Raw genomic sequence first — 23620 nt, forward strand, 5'->3', positions numbered from 1 at the left:
CTATTAGCCGTACTTCAAAGAAAACTTTCAAGCTAGCTACCCCAAAATAATCATGTAATAAAAACAGAACATGTGACATGCGTAATATCTTCCTATATTGCCACTTGGTTTCTGGGTGACATTTAAAACTATTTGGTAATTGGCAGCGTCACAGTTTATAATGCCACCAGAATCAGTATTGGCCCATAGTACATGGTCCCCATTATGTTTTTTCTCCCTCCTCACACACTCACAATCACTATTTCTATGCTATTCTATCTATCTATCTATCTATCTATCTATCTATCTATCTATCTATCTATCTATCTATCTATCTATCTATCTATCTATCTATCTATCTATCTATCTATCTATCTATCTATCTATCTATCTATCTATCTATCTATCTACCTATCTATCTATCTATCTATCTATCTATCTATCTATCTATCTATCTATCTATCTATCTATCTATCTATCTACCTATCTACCTATCTATCTATCTATCTATCTATCTATCTATCTATCTATCTATCTATATGAGTCTTTCTCATTTCACTTTTGCTGTAATGTGATACTATAGTAGAGCACACATGTATATATATATATATATATATATATATATATATATATATATATATATATGTGTGGGTGTGTTTGTGTGTGTGTGTGTGCCCTACTATAGTAATACACTACAACAAAAGTGAAATGAGAAACTCTTTTTTTTCAGCCTTACAGATATGAAGTGTTGAAATTAGGATGGAACTGTAGATGAAATAGCAAATTTGGCTTTGGAGGACATTAGTAGCAGCCCCTTTAAAGCTTCCTCAAATTTAGTTCCCTATGAACCACACGATAACTACATTACTTTTCACCAGGTAATTACTAAAGGTCTTTAAAAATATGCTATAGAATTTTAAAGATCCATAGACAGAAACCCAATCACAATAAATGTATGTCTGAATAGCTGAGAAAGTCTTTACGGAAAGACAATTTCATTGTCATTAAAGCATCTGACAAGAGGGTAATGTGGTATTATAGTCCAGAGAGATTTATGTGACTGAGGCAGAAAGACAACTAAATGATGTTGCTTGAGATGAGAAAATGAGTATGACATATTATATCACAGTGAGAAAAATATATGCCGGAAATTGAATGACTGGTTAGATAGAGGATTACTGGAATGGTGTGATTATGTTTTTCTATTTAACGACTATCCAAAAGTCCCAGCCCTGTATCTTCTACCTAAAGTGCATATTATCCTCCGGGCAGACCTATAAACTCATCACAAACCAGTATGACCGCCCACACTTCTGCCTAAAGTGATTATTTTCTTAGACCGTATGTACACACTTTGTCATCAATCATTAGAGACACTAAGGATTTTCTCTGTAAGACCTTTGCTGTAATATAATATTTCATTACACTGAAAGTACAGTACTTGTTCCTCACTATAAGACATCAGGATGGCTTAAGGGTTTGCAAGCAATTTCTGGACTTCTGTCATTATAATATGTTTTTGACTATTAAGAATTTGCCTGGAAGAAAATGTTTTTCTATTTGATAAACATCAGTACAGACAGGTACAGGGAATTGCTATGGGCACCTACTTTACGCCCAGTTATGCAAATTTAATAATGGGTTGATGGGAGGAACAGGTGGCATGGAAATAGAAGAATACAGTCAACATGTGGTACTATGGCCGAGATATATTGATGATCTCTTTCTTATTTAGAGAGGAACTGCGTGTCAATCTAGAGAATTTATTAAAACCCGTAATCAAAAGGATCTCAATATAATCCTGGAGGATAGCAGCAGCAACACAATGATGTAGCACCTGGATGCAAGGTTAACTACCCAAAAATTACATTATTTTCTCACTTTACACAAAGGAAACAGCAGGGAATGCCATCTTCATTACAATAGTTCACATCCTGTAACACTAGAGAGGAGTATTCCTTACAGGGAGCTACTATGAGCTAAATGTAACTATAAGACCAATTAAAAATTTGAACGGAAACAAGCAGAGCTTTGTATTAGATTTAAGAAAAAAAACAACACAAGGAAAAATCTTTAAAATTGCCGAATTAGAAAGTATTGACTAAAAGTACAGAACAGCTAGTATTTGTTGCAGGGGAGAAGAGGAATAATAAAAATGCTACACATTTATAACTACTTATAATAAGGAATATCAAGAAATCACTTGAAACGACAGAAATGGGAGACGGGCATTAGGAAGCCCATACCAGAGACTGCGTGGGGACAGGTGATTCGCAGGGCCTGGAAGGAGACTAGGAATGCACGGTTCCAACTGGTGGATTTTTTCATACTACACAGGGCGTATCTGACTCCGGGTAAGATCAGGAAATACTTCCAGGTGGAGTATGCAGCGTGTGTAGATGTGCAAGAGAAGGAGTAGAGCAGGAGCACATGCAATGGGAATGCCCAAAGTTAGGGGGGTACTGGGAAGAAGTGGGAGACCTGTTAAATACAATTACCGACAGACTACTGAACCTTGATATAGCCACGTGCTTGTTGCATTGGTTTCCCCACACTCCTAAAACAAAGGTTGTAGGAAGGTGGATATCTGACTATATGGTTACCCCAACTTTTTGCCTAGTGTTTAGCTGGTTTTTGACTTAGTTGGCCTGGGATCCTGCTATTCAGGGCCCCAGGCTATCTGCTCTCTCGGTAAAATGGACTCCATGTACTTTAGGTACATATCCAATAGGGTATTGGGTCACCTCTGTGAGCCCCTGTATAGTGAACCATTGGTACCCAGGGCATAGGTGCAAACAAAGGCCTACCAGGGGCTGCAGCATGTATTATGCCACCCCTGGCTGGCCATCCAAACTGACACCACAGGCTGAACACTCAGCTTGGGCAAGGTGGTGTAATCACTCCTTGCTTAGATATAGTATTCCTATATCTACCCTTATATATAGACACAGATATACCTGTAAGTCACTCCTATGGCAGGCCTTGACAATCCTGAGGGCAGAGTGCTTGGTTTTATGTGAGATGGTGCTCTAGCATGAGCCTGTCTGCAGCTTTCGGAACCATGTACTTATAGCTGTTCTATGATATAGCCATACTATATACTCTTAAGTGCATTATAATCCTCACGGTTAATGCTAACTTTGGTTTGACTTTATCAAAACATGTTGTGTAAGGTGTCAAACACTTTGGAATACTACCCCCGCCAGTCCTGGCGGCGGTAATAGCATTCCACCCTTCTAGAGGGAGAAGACATGTAGTTACTGCTTTACCCTGTTAAAGTTAAACAGAGCCTCAGCATCACAAAATGGATGCTCCTGCCACAGACACGAGTCTGACCTCCAGCTGCTGGATCAACAAATAGAGGAAGAGTAAACGGGCAGCGTAGTTCTTGGGGAGGCTCTGCACATTGTAATTGTGGGAATGATCGGATAGTGGCTGGTCCAAGGGACAAGATTTAGCCCCGCCCAATGGTACACACCCGCCCTCACCGCCCTGAAAAAACAATGCAAAAAGTCAGAACGCACGTGGAGAAAAAACAAATCAACAGAAGAGAAAAGTGCATATCACTACTCCATGAAAGCATACAAACGAGCCCTACAAGACGCCAAAAGGACTTACTATGAGGAAAAAATAAAAGGCTCCTCCTGTTCATCCAAGGAGACCTTCTCCATTCTCAAAGAACTCCTTCATGTCCCGGACCCCCCTCAGAAAACTATGGACCCCAAAGCAGCTGAGGAAAAATGCGTTAAGCTGGCCACCTTCTTCAACGATAAAATTAAAAAAATTCTCACCTCCCTCCCGCCCGCCAACTCTGACTCCTTAGAGAGAGTCAAGGAGCCGATGCCCCCCGCAGACAAACCCTTTCTGGAGTCACTTGGCCCAGTTACAGAACAGGAAGTAAGGGTCATACTTACCTCAACCAAGAGCGGAGCCCCTAGCGACCCTGTCCCCATACGCTTCGCTAAAAACATCCCGCAGACCATAGCTCCCCAACTGACAGCCCTGATTAATATCTCGTTGGAACAGGGAGAGGTCCCTTCCAACTGGAAGGAAGCTGTCGTCAAAGCGCTCCTCAAGAAACCGTCGCTCGACCACACAGACCTGTCCAACTACAGACCTATCTCACTCCTCCCTTGGATAGGTAAAGTCGCCGAAAAACTCGCGAACAAAAAGCTGTCCCACTACCTCGAGTCAAACCATCTCCTCAACGACTCACAGACAGGCTTTAGACCAGGTCAGGGCACGGACACTGCTCTCCTCGTAGCAGTAGAAAGAACTAGGGAAATCATCGACACAGGAGGATCAGTGGCAGTGGTCCTCCTAGACCTAAGTGCGGCCTTTGACACGGTCAGTCACCAGGTCCTAACCCACCGTCTCAAGAATATTGGGGTCAAGGGCAGAGCACTGAAGTGGCTATCGTCTTTTCTCTCCCGACGCTCCTACCAAGTATGGGAAGGCGAAAGCCGCTCCCCCTCCATCCCCCTCCAGTGCGGCGTGCCTCAGGGCTCTTCCCTGAGCCCTACGTTGTTTAACGTTTACATGGCCCCACTGGAGGAACTCGTCTCACCCTTTGGAGTCACTATCGTCAGCTATGCTGACGATACACAACTGGTGGTGACACTCTCCCACCCCAAGCTTGAGCCCTCCAACCTCCACGACTGCCTCTCCAGCGTACATAAGTGGATGAGCGACTCCGCTTTGAAGCTAAACGGCTCCAAGACAGAGATCCTGCTCCTAGGACAAAAAACTATGAGCCTCCCCTCTAACATCTGGCCCGCCTGCATGGGGGAACCCCCCACTCCCAAGAAGGAGGTAAAAAGTCTTGGAGTGTGGCTTGAGACTGACCTTATCTTTGGGACCCAGGCAAGAAAGACAGCTGGCATATGCTACGGTCTACTTAAGTCTTGCAGGAAGGTAATCCCACTACTACCTTTCCAGTCGCGTCTCATGCTGATCCAGGGCCTAATTTTATCCAGGCTAGATTACAGCAATGCCATCTACCTGGGCGCCCCAGAATCCACCCTTCAAACTCTGCAAAAAGCCCAAAACGCCGCAGCCCGACTCCTAACAAACACCCCGGCCAGATCATCTGCCAAGCCCGCACTTAGGAAGCTGCACTGGCTCCCTATTAGGGAAAGGGTCGCTTTCAAGGCCCTCTGTCTTGCCCACAAGGTTCTCCACAATACCGGCCCTCCCATACTTAACAACTGGATCAGCCCCTATAGACCCACGAGAGCGCTTCGCTCGGAGCATGGAAACCTCATCACGATCCCCAAGGTGAAAAAGGCCCGCATAGGTGGCCGCCGCTTCTCGGTTAACACTAAGCATGAGCGAATTTTGCGGATCTCGCGTTCGTGAATTTTGCGGATTTGCGGATTCGCAATCCGCAAAATCCGCGAATTCCCGCAAATTTGCGGATTTTTTTTTTTTGTGTTCGCCCGTGTTTCTGCCAGTTCGCGAGGGTTTTGTACACTTTCGCAAATTGCGAACTTACCTGTCGGGTCGCAAGTTTCGCGAACTTGTTGTTTCTACGTGTCCAGCCTGTTTGGGACACTCTTCTTCATCACTGCCACTCTCTGTCACCACTGCCACTCTCTGACTACTCATGCCACCCTCTGGCCCACCCATGCCACCCTCTGTTTCATCACCACACCCTCTGGTTGTCCAGTGTACATTATTTTCGGCAAAGCAAAGCACACCTTCCCTGCCTCAAGTGACCTGAATTAATTTGGGGCTGATTAATGTGTCACAGAATATTTTTTTAGCTGGCACCTGCTTCCTTAGTGCGCCCTGATTAGTGATCTTTTGCACTTGCTAAGTGCTTTCATTGTTGCAAAATTAGTTACAACACCTGCCCTGCCCCAACTGACAATAATGAATTAGGGGCTGATTAATGGATTTTAACTTCCAGCCTGGCTCCTGCTTGTCTCCCTTAGCTGTAATTCAGGACCTTTGTGGCATATGTGTAACTATTCTGAGGTTCAGAGCAGGGTCACATAATAGTTTCAACTGGCAACTGAACTCTGGAGGGGCCCCTCAGGAAGCACTACAGGAAATGGCTACTAATGATGAGCCTGAACTTTTGAACCTGGTAAGTAGTTACTTTCAGTTTTGCTAAGATCGTATTTCTGCAATTTTGCACTTATTCGCGGGGCGCGAACTCACGCGAACAGTGCGAGCAGTGCGAGCAAAATCCGCTGCTCGCGGATTTGCGGATTTTGCGGGAGATTCGCGAATCTCGCGGATTGCGGATTTCCCGAAAATCCGCAAAATCCGCGAGCGGAACGGATTTTCCGCCCATGCCTAGTTAACACTGGTAAGAAGTGGAATGCACTCCCTTTGAGCCTCAGAACAGAACCCAACCTCCTCCAGTTCAGAAAAGCACTCAAAACTCTACTCTTCCCCTAATCTGGCACTCCCCTGACTACACCCCTTAGTGAGTAATAAGGTTCAGCGCTGGGATACCCATCGGGTGACTACGCGCTCTACAAAACTATAAATAAATAAATTTTGACACTTTAGGTGATACACACCAGTGGCGTGGTGGGGGGGGGGGGGGGGGGGAGGGTCTCGATGAGGTTAGACGTAGCTTTGGTAGTCGATTGTTCACATATTTAGGAGGGGAGGGTGCCCGTGGGTAGGTTACAGTGCCGCTATTGTTTGGAGATCTGATGCTACAGTTGAGTACATTGAAGGTGTTGTAGCGTAAAGTTCCAGATATTGACTCGAAGTATTATATCAATGACTTGCACTGTTATATGTACTTTGTTACTATGCAACTAATAAAATATGTTTACAAAAAAAATCAAGAAACAACTTGAAATCTCTCCAGGCATTGCAATCTCTTATAATTGGACCCGACAATCAAGTCCAATTTGAGTGAGAAACGCTGCACTACAGATTGCCTTCCCAGAGAGATAAGCTTACCTCTAGGCATTTTGATAGAAAGAACAAGAACAAGAAGGCAAGCTTGTAATATATTTTCAGAATGCTCAAAAATGTAAAGCTCGCAAGTTAGGCGTTTCAGCGGAAACGTATTATATCCATTGGTGAGTAGGAACAAAAGACCGCTAAAACTCTAACTTGCAAAACTAAGTGTACAGTATATGTTTTGAATTGTACTTGTCCTAAAAGATATGTAAGCACTACTATCTGTCTAGCACAGAAACACATTTAAAAACATTTGAGAGCCATACAAAATAAGGACGTCTTATTCTGTGGCAAGACACTTTTTTATATTTTCATGAAGGAGATACACAACAACTGTGATATTAAATGATTGATTGGGTTTACTAAGGTGGGTGAGGATGAAATGGAAAACTTCTAATGCGACGAATGGAATCCCAATATATCTTAGAACTGGATGCTGTAGAAGCCTTAGGACTGAATTTAAGTGAAGAACTATCTATAATTGTAGCTGATTAGACATTCAAAGATTAACGTTAATATGCATTCAAATAACTTTTACTCCCAAAATAAAAAGAACAGAGATTTTATAACATGTAATATATGAGATAATAATTGGCTTACATTTTTTCTCACTGGAACAGGATGTGTGACATTTAATTTTTATTTAATTTTATTTGTCTTACAGGTGCATCGAACAAGAAAAGATAATGATATGCCGATATACCTCATATGTATCTAGTGCTAAACAATATCAAATTGGTGAAAGACTTAGGGGCTGCTTTAGAATATGCTGAAAGCCTATTCCGCAACTAATGCGTATACTTTGTTGTTCTGCCGATAAAGCTTTGATTGCTGACCTCAGATTTTGAAGTGCAGTCTACAGTATTTTCAGTCCGTCCAGCCCTGGATCTAAGCACGGCTGGACATATTGCTTCAAATGCCAATTACAACTGTATAACAAAAGTTACCCATTTGATATTGTTTGTATTGCATGCTTATCTTGGGGCAGTTATCTTGAAGGTATTTATTTTTTTCGAACAGGGGATTATTTATTGAAAAGAGTAATTTAAAATGTAGAATGCAGACATTGTCGAAGCTGTTCTCATCTAGGTGCAGCTGACAATGGACACTGGTTGTAATACAAATATTTAGCTTTTGTCTACATTCCATCAGTAGATTGTTGATAAACAAAGAACGATGGTCAGTCAGTGAAATTAAGCAATACTGTGGTTACCTCGTTAATTGCATAGTTTCGGATTTACCTCTCTAGCCACATAATGTGGCGATTTCAGCAAAATTGTGGTATTTTTAGCTCACATGGATCAAAATAATACTTCCAAAATATGTGCTGCATAATGTTGCATCATTTGCCTTTTATAAGTACAGGTAAACCTATCACTTAAATTGTTCACTCGTTCCCTCATAATCCTAGGGCCCCATGACAATGGTAAACCTCTGAAGAGTTGTCTGGAGGCTGTCATTATAACAATAAACCAATTTTTCACTGGTACCCATTCAATATATTTGTTTCATCACTATAAAATGAGAGATTTTAAACCATTGACTTTTCTGCAAAGTACCTTCACTTATATATGCATATATATATTACCTAATGGCAGTTGCAGTTGCAACTAGGTAGTTATAGATACGTCTGTTTATCCATAGAAAGTGCATTTTTTAGTTTGCTAATAACTTTAACCCTATTTGACAAATCTTCACCAAACTTTCCCTAAAAAGTTTATCTGCCTCAGTTCCCTCCTAGAATTTTCGGAGTGATCCTTCAAGCGGAGGCCAAAGAAAAAGCAGGGGGGGGGGGCAAAACGCAACATCGCAATGCATTTTCCATAGACTTCTTTAAGAGGGGCTACAGCAAAAACCGCTGAATGGAATTACATCAAATTCGTCTGGAAGGTAGATCTTGGTCCGCAGATGAGGATTTTTGTGAATATGTGAGGTCATAAGCAGTGCACAGCTGTAGTGCAAGTTAAAGCTAGTTCTTCTAACTTTAACTGGTGAATTTATGTGTTTTTTAATTCACCAACCTCCTATAATGTTACTTTAACCTTTTATTAGTGAGTAGATATATATATATATATATATATATATATATATATATATATATATATATATATATATATATATATATATATATACATATATATATATATATATATATATATACATGTACACACACAGATAAAAGCACACACACACACACACACAAATGAATGGGAACGAATCAGAAAAACATTGTCTTTTTGACATATACCATCAGCCTTTCCTCATTGCTCAGAACATAACTTTGTCCCCGCACACACACTCAAACATAAACACTTCGAACAGTAGAGACTGCAGGAAAAGATTTCCATGAACAAAGTATATATAAAGCATTCAATAAATCCAATAGTGTTTATAAGCGGTTAAAACAAAATGATAAAACAAAAGTTTATAGCCAGGAAACTGGTTGGCAACCCCCTTTTAACCCGGCTGTTGTAATTTCATCAAGCCATACACAGTGCGTCAATGTTAATCCACAACGCACTTTAGGGCAGATTTATTAAAGAAAAAGCGCTACACAGACCAGAAGTTTAAGTTCCTGTGCTGTGCTGCACGAGGAGGAGAGAACAGCAGAGACCCGTATCTGCTAACACCATAGTGCAAAGGTGTGTGTTTGGTATACAACCGTTACCACGCAACTTTTACAATGCACTACCATTACAACGCTACTTTTACAACGCAGGATCCATTACAACGCATGCCTTTACAACGCATGACATTACATAGCAGATGCTATTACAACGCAAGCCATTACAACGTAAGTATAGGTAAGTATATAATTTTATTTTATTTAACATTATTTAATTAATTTAATTAATATTAAAAATAAATAAATATATTGATTTATGTATTTTTATAAAATAAATTAAATATATTAATTTAAGTAATTAAAAAAAAATAAGTATGAGTATAGGGTATTTTTAGGGTTCAGGGCTAGGTTTGGGTTATGGGGTACAGGGGTATTTTTAGGGTTCAGGGCTAGGTTGGGTTATGTGGTACAGGGGTATTTTTAGGGTTCAGGGCTAGGTTTGGGTTATGGGGTACAGGGGTATTTTTGGAGTTCAGGGCTAGGTTTGGGTTATGGGGTACAGGGGTATTTTTAGGGTTCAGGGCTAGTTTTGGGTTATGGGGTACAGGGGTATTTTAAGTGTTCAGTTTTTTAAAAAACGACTTTAAATAAATTAAATTAATTAAATTAAAATGTTAAAATTATATTAATTAAATTAAATTAATTACAATTTATAAAAAAAAGATATACTTACCTATACTTACGTTGTAATGGCATGCGTTGTAATAGCATCTGCTATGTAATGACATGCGTTGTAAAGGCATGCGTTGTAAAGGATCCTGCGTTGTAAAAATCGCATTGTAATGGTATGCAATGTAAAAGTATGCGTGGTAACGTCATACATCCGTGTGTTTGATGTCTAGCATATGTTTGGTACTGGACAGTTGCCCTTTCAGTAAAAAATACTATGTCTAGAAAAAAACGTTGACACTTTTCACGCTTTGGATATGTGTTCTGCGGTGCAGCACACATGCAATATGTGAAAAGTTAGGAGAAGTTAAAAGCTTTTTCCTACTTAGCGCCTGTCTCAACAAGGCATTTTTTTGCCACAAATACCTGCCTAACCTCTTTAGTAGGAAGGGCTTTATGTAAAAAACCATGGGTGGTAGCGTGGGCACTGCCATGCACCACCCCTTTGATGCAAAGCAGCGCAAAGCGCTGTTTGCGTTACTCTCAATGCTACTTTGCAGTGCAAAAAGTTTTGCGCTTGAAAGTAAAAAAGTTTATCAATAGAGAAACTATAACCGTACGGAGAACGCCCACAATAGGGGCTGAGGTGCAAACATGATAAGAAATAAATAAACTTTGAGTTCATTGACAGCTGTCATTGATGATTGAAGATGGCATTTTTTTGAATCTACAAAAGCAGAAAGTCACCAGCCCACTATGTCCTTGATCCTGCCATCCCATTAGCAAGCGTGTTCACTTCATTAATGCCAGTGCTGAGTCATTGTTTTGCCCGGTTAATGGTCAGCTAAGACTTAGTCATCTCCCACCCAGTGCTTAATTTCAGCCGGTGGTTGCCGGTGAGAGCCATTGGCACTTATTTTTGGGGACCAGCACTTATTTTTCCTCTTCAGACATTTCAAGAGAGCAAGAGAGGGGAAAACGCACTAAGCGGAAAACGGAGGAAGAGAAAGACGGAAAAAACGCCACAAGATTGAGTAATAGGAGCAGGGAGTGGTTGGCAGAGGATTACAGAGGCCTGGGTGGATCCAAAGCTATACAGTCTTGGTATTCGGTGCACTGACATTTAATAGCGTAGACTGTGGGCTTCCGAGCAGTGTCTTGGGCACCGGCACTCATTCTTATACAAATTAAGCACTGCTCCCACTATAGAATGCATTCATATTTGCTGTTGGGAGTCGATTCCCCCTTCTTCAAACTATAACCCAATCGATTACTGAAATAGCTGCTGCGAATGGCGCGCAATCAAGCAGGAATCGGGTTGTTTTGGGCTTGCACCAGCCTCATCTCTGCCTTTATCGATCTCTTCTAAGCTAGTATCACTCTTTGCAGAATGAACACACCTCTTATACATCAAGTAGCACAATCTCATCTTTGCAGGTTTTGCATAGAGCTCTCCTGGACCCATTATTCAGTTTGCATAATACATCACGGTACAACACGCTTTCTTCACTCTCATAAATCTCTCCTTAGCTTGTGTAATTCTCTTCTTAGCCTGCATAAAGTTGTCCTTGAAGTGCATAGACTTGAATTTGTATACAAATATCACCGCTCTTATACATTTTTGTTTGGCTTATGTAAGAGTTCCAGAGATCTCATGTCTCTCTCATAAATCTCTTTTTGGTTTCTTTAAATCTCTTCTTGACTTGCATAACTCTGCTCTCAGCTTGGTCGTTTATCTTCTGAATGTATATTTTCCCATTCTTTCTTTGCTGTGCATAGATTATCTCTTGCTGCATTCCTCCTACGTAGATCAAGGTTTACATAAACATCTTCTGAGCTTGCATGAATGTCTTATGAGCCTAAATGACTTCTCATTGTCCATAAACCTCTTCCCTGACACACGCATCTTTTCCTGACTCACATAAACCACTTCCCACCTTCCATACATTTCTTCTTAAATTGTATGCTTAGCTCCACTATCAGCATGCATGCCTGCACATCTTCTCTATGCATTGCATACATTAATGGTGTCTATTGCCTGCATCCGACGGAAGTTTCTGCCACATTTACATTAACCTCGTCTGGCATAAACATTTACTCTGCTTCGGATGTTGGCTCTACCCGGAGTGTATTTCTAAATCCCTCCCTCAGTGACCCTGCGGCGTGTGAGGAAAGCTAACAGCCGAAGGCCTTTAAAAGCAGGTGATGTTTGAAGTACGTTGTAAAACTGGCTTTTGGTAATAAAGGGAAAGGGACAGAACATTGGAATGACGGCACAAGTTTGTATGGAGACTTAAAACTGAGCAATTATTTACGGTCCCATAATGTCATCTAGTGGCTAGTATTGAGAACTACATCCAAACTGCACACTAATTTCATTCAGATGCATAGAACCACTGTGCATTAGCTAGCTACGATTAAGATTAGTGTGGCCAGATTTTGAGAATCAAAAACCTGGACAGGCTGGAAATAAAAGTAGAACTAAAGCCTTTTAAGTCTTACTTTTATGTCTGGCCTGTCCCGGGTTATGCGCAGCCTAGCAAATGTGTTCTTACTTACATACATGCATATATATCCTTGTGTGTGTGTGTATATATATATATATATATATATATATATATATATATATATATATATATATATATATTTTTTTTTTTTTTTATTTATTTTGATGGTTTTATAGAGCGCGAACAAGATCCTTGCGGATATCAGAGCGCTTTACATTGGATACATCTAGTTAAAGAGACAAATAGAAGCAAGTAAAACAGATATACATAAGCAGCAGATTGCACAGGATAGTATTAGGACATAGGATATATATATAAGAACTGAGATATTCTAACATGTAATATATGGGTTAATGATTGACGTACATTTTTTCTTTCTAATAGGATTCGTGATATTATTATTTGTATTTACTTTTATTTGTTTTACAAGTGCAGGGAACAAGAACAACTGAAGATATGCTGATAAACCTCATAAGTATCTAGGGCTAAGCAATATCAAATGGGTGAAAGACTTAGAGGCTGCTTTTGAGTATTCTGAGAGGGTAGTCCGCCGCAACCTGTAGCCTCTGTTGTTCTGCTGATAAAGCTGTGATGGCTGACCTCAGCTTTTGGAGTGCAGCCTACAGAATTTTGAGCCCATCCAGCCTGGATCTAAGCAGGGCTGGATGGGCCCTCATACATGTATTTATAAACCCTTAGATATGTATATATATATATATATATATATATATATATTACCTATTTCATCAAATGTTGCTCCTCATCTGAAATCAATGGTTTTAATTTCAATGTTATTTTAATCATTAGAAAGATGGCATTTAAACTTTTTTCTATGAATTTGGGGTGTGTGTAGATATATATATATACATATATATATATATATATATATATATATATATATATATATATATATATATATATATATATATATATATATATATATATATATATATGTGTTTGACTTCAATGCACTGTATTGCACAAATATTCATATTTATAAATTCTATTCTGTACGCTCTCTGAAAAACTTTGAACTACAAAATTGAGTTTTTTTTTATTTCCTGGACTGACTCATTTACGTAGTTCACAATTAAGCACACTGTCACTTTCAAAAGAAAAAAACTTACCGTAATGCTGTCATGTGATCAAGGCTCCTTGTGAGTTGAAACGTGTTATGGCAGCATCCAAATAAACAACCGAAGCAACTTGATTTTGTGGTCCATGTCCGTGCTTTCCTTGGAGTAATCCGGAGTGTTGGCGGCAAGTGAAATATTACATACACATAAATACCTATATGTATGTATATGCACTTTTGTGTATATAAATATATACGTATAAAAACACATATATGTGTATGTGTGTGTGTGTATATATATGTAGGGATATATATATATATATATATATATATATATATATATATATATATATATATATATATATATATATATATATATATATATATATATATATATATATATATATATATATATATATATATATATATATATATATAGCCAATCCTGTTTCATGCAGTTCAAAAAACAGGCCCTGACACAATAGAAATATGACACTGGAATTTATTCCACTCAAAGGCCCTGACGCGTTTCAACGGTTAAAGCGCCTTGCTCACAACATGGGGCGCCATTAAGGTGAATCTTTAGGTACATTTTAACTCAACATGGTTGTCACAGCAAACAAAAGTCATCATAGACTTAAAGGTTAAAAAAGGCAAAAGGTGCATTTTTCAAAACATAGTGAAACAAATATATACAATATGAAAATCATATTGTGTAAATTAACGTGACTTTAAATTACTTCAGTCTACTATTCTGCATTGTGAAAAAGTGATGTAAACATGGTGTGGGCTATGTTTTGCTGTGGACCATGCAATATTGCACACAACGAACAAACAACCCAGGAAACAGACTATAAAAGTAATAGTGACAAAATATTGGGATGAACGAACAACTGTTCTCCCGACTACAGGCCCTACAAAACCAGGCAGCCAAACTGGTCTGCAATAAAGGCAAGCGAGACTCGGCATCCGCATGCCTCAGGAAACTCCACTGGCTACCAATGCGCCAGAGGGCTACTTTCAAAATACTCTGCCACGCGCACAGAGCTCTCAATAAAACTGGCCCCACTATCCTCCAAGGGAAAATTGAATTCTACACCCCCAACAGGAATTTAAGATCGAACCAACTGGCTCTGGCTAAACCCAAGCGCATTTACAAGGCAAGGACCGCGGACGCGCCTTCTCCTATCTGGCCGCCAAAAGGTGGAATGAGTTACCTGTAGAACTCAGACACACCACAAACTACCCTCAATTCCGAAAAAAACTAAAAACGCACCTTTTCCCTAAAAACTAACTCCCAGCACAGTCTTCAGCAGTCTCCTCTGTTTACAGCGCTGTGATATCCCCCGGGATGAGTGTCGCGCTTTACAAATACCAGAAATAAATAAAAAAATAAAAAAATATTCTGTGTTGGACTAGAGACAACATGCATAATTGTAATCTCATTTGTACATAGATGGAACTCTGCTGATTGCAGGCAATTACTACATTAATGTATCTAATTGCAGCGCTTAAAATAAAATAAAGAGATGGTACCAGCTGATTCACATCTGATTTATCATTTAGGAAGCAGGTGATGTACAGAGTACTGCCCAAGTGGGCCTGAATCTGAACGCACTGCTTAAAATAAAGAGAAGGTTACAACTGGTGCAGATTATTAATTAGCATCAGGCGCATTTCGGCTTCCAAAGCCTTTTTCACGACACCTGCGCACATAAGAGGTTCCTATTAACAAGAGTCTTCCGACACTGAAAACAGACAAATCTCTGATGTAATAGTGGCGGCCAAATTGGAACATATACAGTGAACTCTACTAATAAACATCGTTTTTCATTTGAGCTTGTTATTGCTAGTGCTGGCAATTTTTTTTAAATGCCTTTAACTTTTAATCATAGGTAAAGAATGGTGAGGGTACTAGAATCGTGTGCACAGCAGGATATTACATACAATTATTGTTTATCTATTCAAAATAAACAGATACTCAACTTTGAGCAGCCCACCGCAAATGCTGCTAAACAAAGAACAACTATTTAAACAAAAGAGCATCTAATGTGCCAAGACAAATTAAGCAATTCTTTTTGCCATTAATGAATAATCCAAAACAAGCGATGAAATAATATCCAAATGCAGGTTTGTGTTCTTCTTAAATTCAACTTTAATATTTCATATGAAGAAAATACAGCCTACTTGTTTCGTCCCTTCAGGGACATCATCAGGGCTGTAAAAATGAAAAAGAACAAAGTATAACTAATGTATTTTATAATGGTTACACAATTATAATCACATTTGTTGACATATCCTGCCTTTAACTTTTAGTATTTACAACTTTTCACTAATAATTGATCACTTGTTGAGCCCACAAATAATTATTAGTTACAGCCCCAGTGGGCAAACACATAAATGACAAGTTTCAATTAAATTGTAACTAAATAGTGAGCTTATTGAATAATCTAAAAGCGACACTATACATCATGATAACATGCAACATAGATCAAGCATGTATTGTAAAATCTTTCCCCATTGGGCATATTCTAGAATGCTGTAAGTACATATTTTTTAAGAAATCAATATTTAAAAATTGAAAAAGATATCTTAGCTTTTTTGAGTTCCACATAGATGCCAAATTGTCCAACATATATTCTCATATTCAAGCTTGCAAAAAGATAACAAAAAACAAATCAGTGTCACGATAAATATACACGCTCTTATAGTGCAGCAATTAAAGTTTTTTTTAAAAACATGTGGGCTAAGAATTACAAAGACGTATACATTTCCTCATCAATATTCAATCCAAGCGGTCCTTTAGTTCCTATCCTCAAGATGTACCTGCTTTCCAATTGCCTAAGTCTAGCTTCTTTGTCCCCTCCCCTCATGGAGATAGGTACCATCTTTCTTTTTCAATGCCTCTATATGCTGTAAAATAAGTTTGTGAACATGGTGTTTAGTTTTACCTATATATAAATCATAATCTGACTTTCAGTTTAGTGCTTTTTGAATCAGTATTTTCTCTCCAATTTCAGTTTTAAATTCTGTTATGTTAACTCCTTGAGAACAGGCTTTGTATTTACTCCACTTTTTCGTCTTCCTTTTTTTTTTTGATTTCAAATACTTTTATTGAGGTATTCACAAGGTACAGTATACAGGGATGCAAGTCTCGATCTCCTAGGTGGGGGGGGGGGGGGGGATAAAATAGCCTTCAAACAGTTATATGCCGGTAGGGTTACATACGGCTTTTTATAAGAGCGTGCATATTACATTCGTGTGCCCCGTGTGTGGCATTACCAGTGGTCTGGGGTGTGCCCCTAGGTGACTAAGAAAGGAAAGTGAGAGAGGACGGAGGAACACTAGTGGGCGTTTTGTTGACTTTGGCCAGGCTTCCCCGCCTTTGGGTCATGGGCGTATTGTGCCGTTGGGGAGGTAGTCTAAGGGGGCTTGTGTGAGGACAGGTAGTTGTCCAGGGAGAGCCACACTTCTGCTCTTGTGTGGGATGTAGCTGTTTGGTTTGAGGTTATAGTGTCAGCCCCCCGTAGGAAGGTGATCCAGTTGAACCAACCCTTGAAAAATGCTTTACCTGTGTCTTTCCAGTTGTTTAGGATCGTCTTGACCGCTGCCGTGAGTAAGAGGTCGATCAGTTCTTTGTCTCCTTTTGATTGAATTGACGGTGCCATGAAGGCTGTGACCAGCCCGTGGAAGTCTAGCTGTATTGAGAGGCCTAGAGCGTTGTTTATGAAGTCGCTTATTCTGTTCCAGAATCTCTTGACCTTAGGGCAGTGGAATATTAGGTGTGCCAGGTCCCCTTTTTGTTTGTTGCATTTCCAGCACACATCGCTTTCTCTTATCCCTATTTTAGCTAGTTTGGACGGGGTCCAATATGTCTTGTGTAGGAGCCAGAATTTTGGTTGTGCTAACATGGTGGTGACTTTTTTGTTTGATTCTGACGTCCATAGGTTGGACTTTTCCCTCTCTGTGAGACTTCTGTGGAGAAGAGTCTCCCAGTATTCTAGGGCTTTGTTGTTGAGGTTAGTTGTTCCTGGGCATAATAGCTTGTAGAGGTGTGACGTTTGGTGTCCGACCTTATTTAGGTTTGCTGCGTATTGTAGGATCGATGGGGTCGCATTGTTGAGTCCTGCTCTTGTAATTGCCACCTTTATCTTGAGGAAGTTGTAGAGTTTGTTGTTTGTCAGTTTGTATGTGTTCCTTATGGTGTCAAAAGTGATGTACGTGTCTTGGTTACCCAGCTGGTTGGCGGTGGAGAAGGCATGTTTGTACCACAAGGCCATGTTGAGCGTTTTATCGCGGTATTTTATTTTGGGGTTGAGCCATATCGATTCCCACCTAGTGTTCTTGATGCTTGCGGGGCGTTCCTGGTGAACTTTAGTACTGGATTGTTGGCAATCTCTGGGTGTTTACTCGCTGTTAGCAGGGCCACTGGGTCGAGGCCCTTTAAGATTATTTTCTCTATAGAGAGCCAGGCAGGTGTGTAGTCTTGCTTGGGGTTTAGCCAGTACAGACCTTGTTTGGCAATGCATGCCGTATGAAATGTCCTGAAGTTTGTTACGTTTAGTCCACCCAAGGCTTTGCTTAAACTGAGTTTTTGTAGACTGATTCTTAGTCTCTTGTCCTTCCATAGGAATTTATTTATTAGTTTATCCAGGCGTTTTTGGAAGTCTTCTGTGTTGTTCAGTGGGAGCATGTTCAGCATATAATTGACCATGGGGATCAGCATCATTTTGATTGTTTCCACTCTGCCCCACCAGCTAATGAATCTGGGTGACCACGATTCTAGTCTCCCTTTCAGTTTTTTAAGTAGTGTAGTTTCGTTGTGGTCCAGTGTCGTCTTGAGGTCTCTTCCGAAGTGTAGTCCAAGATATTTCAGGAAGTTCTTCTGCCAGGCCAGCCTCGAGTTCCCCAGCACCTCCCTAGTTGTGTGCATGTTTAGTGGCTTACATTCCGATTTATCATTGTTCAATTTGTAACCTGAGGCATGGGCGTAATCTTCTATGGTGGACATGAGCGCGGCTATTGAGGGGCCTGGATCCTCCGTGGTGATGAGGCTGTCGTCTGCATATGCCGCCAGCTTGACTGCTTCACCTCCGACTGGGATTCCCTTATTGTCTTTGTTGTTGTGAATCATGGTTAGGAGTGGTTCCAGGGCTAAAAGGAAGAGAGCAGGGGAGAGTGGGCAGCCTTGTCTCGTGCCCCTTTCAAGTGTAAGTGGCTCAGAACATCCACTGTTCACTACAACACGCGCCTTGGGTTCTTTGTAGAGTGCTAGCACCATCTTCCTGAAGATTGGTCCTAGACCGAATTTTTGCATGTAGCGCTCGAGGAAAGGCCATGACACTCTATCGAAAGCTTTTTCCGCGTCCAGGGCGATCATCACTGCAGCATTCGCACTTTTGGAGGCGTGGTTTATTAGGTGGCATAGGAGTCTAGTCTTGTCGTGGGACATCCTATTTTTGAGATACCCCACCTGTGAGCAGTGTATGAGTTTAGGAAGGAGCAAGTTCGTTCTTGTTGCTAAGATCTTCCCGTAGATCTTGCAGTCGGTGTTTGTTTAATGAGATTGGCCGGTAGTTCTTGGGGTATTGTGGGTCTTTATCTTCCTTGAGGATCACTATGATGTTTGCTTCTGCCATTGTGGGTGTCATTTTCCCCTTTTGGATGCAGCTTGAGAACACCTCTACCATTGTTGGCTTGATTAAGGGTAGGAATTGTTTGTAAAATGTAGCAGTGTAGCCATCTGGGCCTTGGGGCCTTGTTTTCTTTGAGGCTCGCTACTGCCTTCTCAATTTCGTCCCCCGTGATGTCTAGTTCTAGTGTTGCTCTCTGTGTCTCTGTGAGTGCGGGCAGGGTGATCTTATCAAGGAGCGTGGCTCCACCGTCTTTGTCAAGGCTCTGGTCCTCCCTGTAGAGTTCTTCGTAGAATTCTTTGAAGACTCTGAGGATCTCTTTGTTCGCAGTTTGTGATGTACCTTTTGCATCAGTCACTGCGGCTACCGCATGCTGCCTTTGTTTTCTTTTTAGATATGAGGCGAGTGCTTTCCCCGCTTTGTTGGCCGTGCAGAGATTGATGGCCTTGTATTTGTTTAGCCAGGTCCCGCTCTCTCACTCAGGATTCTGTTCAGCTCGTAATTCTTTTTAGTTAGTGTTGTGAGGGTGTTTCAATCTCTTAAGTTGGCTATGTGGCCCATCTCTAGGTCCTTTATCTCTTTCTCGAGATCTGCTACCTTTTTGTTCCTTTCCCTGTTAATTCTCCCTTTGATGGAGAGTAGTGTTCCTCTGATGGTGGCTTTCAGGGCGTCCCAAAGGACATCTTTTTCCGTGCCTGGTTTGTCGTTCAGCTCCAGGTATTCTGTTATGGAGTCTTCTATCTCTGCTGTGGTGGTTTTGTTTCTAAGGAGGTCGTCATTGAGCCTCCATCTGCGCGTGATTTTCCCGTTGTGTCTACCTGATAGTGTTAGGCTGATGTGTGAGTGATCTGAGATTGTTCTTGGTGCTATCTCTGTTTGGTCTATGAGGTGCGTGTGCGTTTCGGAAATTAGAATGTAGTCAATCCGACTATAGGAGTTGTGGGGATGGGAGTATAAGGTGTAGTCTCTAGTGTCCGGGTTTTGGAGACGCCATGGGTCCCTAAGTTGGAGCTTGGTGCAGAAGTTTTTCAGAGTGTTTTCTCCTTGCGGGTTGTGACTGGGTCTTTGTGGGTGTCTGTCTGTAGTCTGATCTAGCACCTGGTTTAGGTCTCTTGCGACTATTAGGAGATCGTCTTGTGGGAGTGTGCTCAGTTTGTCTTCCACTTTAGTCCAGAAAGTCCTGTCTTCTGTGTTTGACCCGTAGATATTTTCTATATGTATTGTCTCCTCTCCCCTGGTCAGGCTATTTATCAGGACTCTCCCTTCTTCATCGGCATAGGAGTCCCGTAGTTTAAGTTTGGCTCTTTTGTTTATCAGTGTGATAAACCCTCTCTTTTTGTGGCATGCCGGAGAGCCTATTGACTGGTCTATCCAGTTTTCTTTGATTCGGCCTATGTCTTCTGCTGCTAGTTTAGTCTCTTGGAGGACGCAAACATCGCTGTTGAGTTTGGCTAGATACTCTAAGACCTTCCTTCTTTTTACCGGGTGGTTAAGTCCCTTAACATTGAAAGAGACAATTTTAATGTTGGCCAGAAGTTGACCCTGTTGGGTGTGCATCATCCTGTGCGTTGTGTGTCGCGTTTGTTTCTAGCAGCCCTGTTTGTGTTGGTTTGCCTTAGCCTAGGGTTGTGTATCTCTTTTGTCTTTGCTGTGTCCCCTCTTTTGCGGCGGCGTGGCCTGTCAAATTGTCCCTATCCAGTCTTTAGCAGAGGATAATATATTCACACATAATGAAATCTTGTCTGCCCTCAAATCTGTACATAGTGGGCGTGCACCGGGCTTAGACGGCGTCCCCGCGGACGTTTTTCTAAATGACAAAGAGAGATGGTGCAAATATATTCATCTGCTTATCAATCATATCGCTAAGGGTGCTGATATTCCGGCATCATGGCGGGGGGCTGTGATTATACCTGTGTATAAAAAGGGAGATCGTGCTCAGCCAAGTAATTATCGTCCAATAAGCTTGATCGACACTGTACAAAAAATAGTCGGTCGAGTGATTGTTAACAGATTGCTTGAATGGGCGGATGATAATAATATTCTATCACCCTTTCAGGCTGGCTTCCGAAGGGCAACCAGTACAGTGGATCAAGTTTTTCGCTTCCAATTGATCCAGTGGATGACCGTGATATTAGGAGGAGGCAGCCTTTATGCGGCTTTTGTCGATCTACGGGCTGCCTTCGACCTGGTGCCGTGGGCAAAATTGTGGCAGGTTCTGGAGGCTCTGGGGGTTCCCGTGGTTCTGTTGACTATGATTATGAGACTTCATGAGTTAACCTACGCAAAAATTCAGTGGGGTGGTCATGGTAAGGACACTGCTGAATTTCCAGTTGAGCGCGGGGTTCGGCAAGGGTGTTCAATGGCCCCAACCTTGTTTACTTTATTTATCAACTGTATTGTCCCACGCATGCTATCCCAGTCAGTGGATGCTCCTTCTCTTGCAGGTGTAAAAGTTCCTATTTTAATGTTCGCGGATGACACGTTAATTTTATCCAAAACCCCAAGTGGTTTACAACATGCACTGACCATCTTTGATACCTTCTGTGTGGATCACGGTCTGGAGGTGAATGTGTCTAAAACTAAGCTCATGATTTTTAATCCACATCGTAGCTTCAAGTCCAAAATTGTCATGAGTGGTCGTCCTCTTGATGTGGTAAAGTCATTCACCTACCTGGGGATTTATATAGCGGACAACAATAGGTGGTGTCATCACATTGATATAGCAACTCTACGTCATAAACAATTAGCTGGTGTTATCAATCTGGAACACAGGAAGTCTTTGAATAAACCAGTTAAACCAGCTCTGATGATTTATGAAGCCAAGGCAATCGAGTCTGCGCTATATGGGGCAGAGATGTGGGGGTATGAAAATCTGAGTGCGCTTCAAATATCGAGAATACATTTTTGAGGTCAATCATTGGTACCCCGAATAGCACTCCATTACTGCCCTTGAGATACGATCTCGGTTGGAAGCAAATTGTGGACTTAGCCAGATTACGGCCAATTCTATACTGGCGTAGGCTCTGGACTACTCCTGAGCTTTCCCACTATGCGGAAGGCTTTACTGACGTTATCAAAGCAGACTGTTTCCATAAGATTACCTGGTTTAAATCGCTAAAATTGATGTTGTTTGAGCTCGGGCTAAGCGAGTTGTGGGTTGACCCATCAGGAGCTTTATTTCCGTCCAAGTCAATCTTAAAGAATATGTTTTGGGAATATGTTGCTAATGCCAGTTTGCGTAGTTCTAATAATGGGTCCATGGCTGTTTCCTGTATTTGAAATGTATTGGGATTTTATATCTAAACCCTTAGACAGGAAACTTCTATTCCAAATGAGAGCTGGTTCACTCCCCCTAAGAATACTAACAGCAAAATGGGCTCTGGAGGGTCCACTATCTGCCCTGCTTGTGGCTTAGGAAGAGAATCTCTAGGTCACTTTTTGTTCTCCTGCAAAGCTTACAGTGACCCTAGACGAGTCTGGCTGGCACCTATGTGCAGGAACCTTGGTACCACATGTAGTAGAGTTGCGTTGTGTATTTTATGTTCAACCTCCCTTACATGGATTATAATTGCCACTGCAAAATACCTTGGTTGGGCTTGGATAATCAGGCAGAGACTGCTAGTTATGTAACTATTCTCTGCCGATACTAGGCAAAGACTGCTAGTGAATTGACTATTCTTTGCCTATGTACTGCATCAGTGTCTCCATGAAACGTATATTAATGTTTTTAACTTAAAGGTCATCTAAAAATAAGTTTTCAATAACGAACTTTTACACCTTCTTACTTGCTTATTTATATTGTGGTTTATCTTTGTATAATTGTTTTTATGGATTTGTAAGTGCTTTGTAATTTCTGACTACTTGTATATTTAATCGTTTTTTAATATGTCTGTATGTCTTGCTTTTATGAGTAATTACTCGAATAAAGCACTTTTGAATTGTGTGTGTTCTCCCTCGAGTTCTAGGTAGGTAGTGAAGAGGAAAGTAAAGAGGAAAAGATAAGTGGATATAGAGAGCCCGTGTAGCTGTACTCGGTGGCCCTTCCCGCCCCCCCGTCCCCCCTCCCCCTGCCATTTGCTGAGTGGGTGTGCGACAGCAAAGTTCCCCGCTCCAAAGCTCCAGAGGCTTAAGATAAGTCCTCCCCAAGTTCTTACGTGGTGCGCCCTGTGGGACAGGGCAGACAAGCCATAAATGGTATATAAAGGATATATGTGAGACTTGACAGTTCTCCTTGGTGTGCTCTTCACGTTCTCTCTGCGTT

Source organism: Lissotriton vulgaris, chromosome 12, assembly GCF_964263255.1.
Source record: "Lissotriton vulgaris chromosome 12, aLisVul1.2, whole genome shotgun sequence".
NCBI classification, from domain to species: Eukaryota; Metazoa; Chordata; class Amphibia; order Caudata; family Salamandridae; genus Lissotriton; species Lissotriton vulgaris.